Source organism: Bison bison, unplaced genomic scaffold (assembly GCF_000754665.1).
Source record: "Bison bison bison isolate TAMUID 2011002044 unplaced genomic scaffold, Bison_UMD1.0 scf7180017864181, whole genome shotgun sequence".
NCBI classification, from domain to species: Eukaryota; Metazoa; Chordata; class Mammalia; order Artiodactyla; family Bovidae; genus Bison; species Bison bison.
Window position 1 is genome coordinate 2,150,902 of NW_011494753.1, and position 810 is coordinate 2,151,711.

The following is an 810-nucleotide window of genomic DNA, read 5'->3' on the forward strand; positions in this document are numbered from 1 at the left end:
CTGCTGGAAACCTGTGATGCTGGAATCAGGCCACTTCCTGTCTGTCTCTACAGGACACTGGGCTGCACTCTAAGAAGTTCCTGGATCTCCCCTGAATTCTAACCATCATGTGACCAGAAAAATTAGTAACATTGTTGTTTTGCCTTTTGAAATGCTTAATGACACAGATCCTTTCAGTTTCCTGATGTGGGTGAAGCCTGGAGCCCAGTGATGATTTGTTCTTCAAGAAATGTACATTCTTGCTCCCATAGGAGGGTGGGCCCCCGTCCAACCATGAGAGACCCTGCATGTGTGTGACCTGTGCCTCCTGGGAGACCAGCCCTAGACTAGGTCTGAACTTGGTCTGAACCTGACCAAGTTCCATCTGCATGGTAGATTTAGACCTCTCCAAGTCCTGTCTGCACAGATGATGTTTAATGAGACCGTGTGCTTTCTGCAGTGAGGACATTTAGGCCTGACTGTTCTGTGTGTGCTGGGACGTGGGGACCCGGGTGCAGGCCTGGCCTGGCCTCTGTCTGGGAAACTCTGTGCCTGCATCTGAGTGTCAGCACTCAGATGTCTGGGGTCTGGGGCTGGGTGGGCTTCTCTGGGTGACCGTTCTGTCCTCTGAGTGGGCTTCCATGGCCCTCCCAGGAGTCAGTGCTGCAGTCGGGCTCCTAGTCTGTCCCCTGCCAGGTTCATCTCCCTGGGGCTCCTGGAGACCCATCAGGTGGTTTGGTTACCAAATGATTACCTGGTAATCATTCCAATTTTCCAGCACATTCAGGTTGAGTAGGGAGGCAGGTTCACCTGGTGAATTGGTTCCAGGGC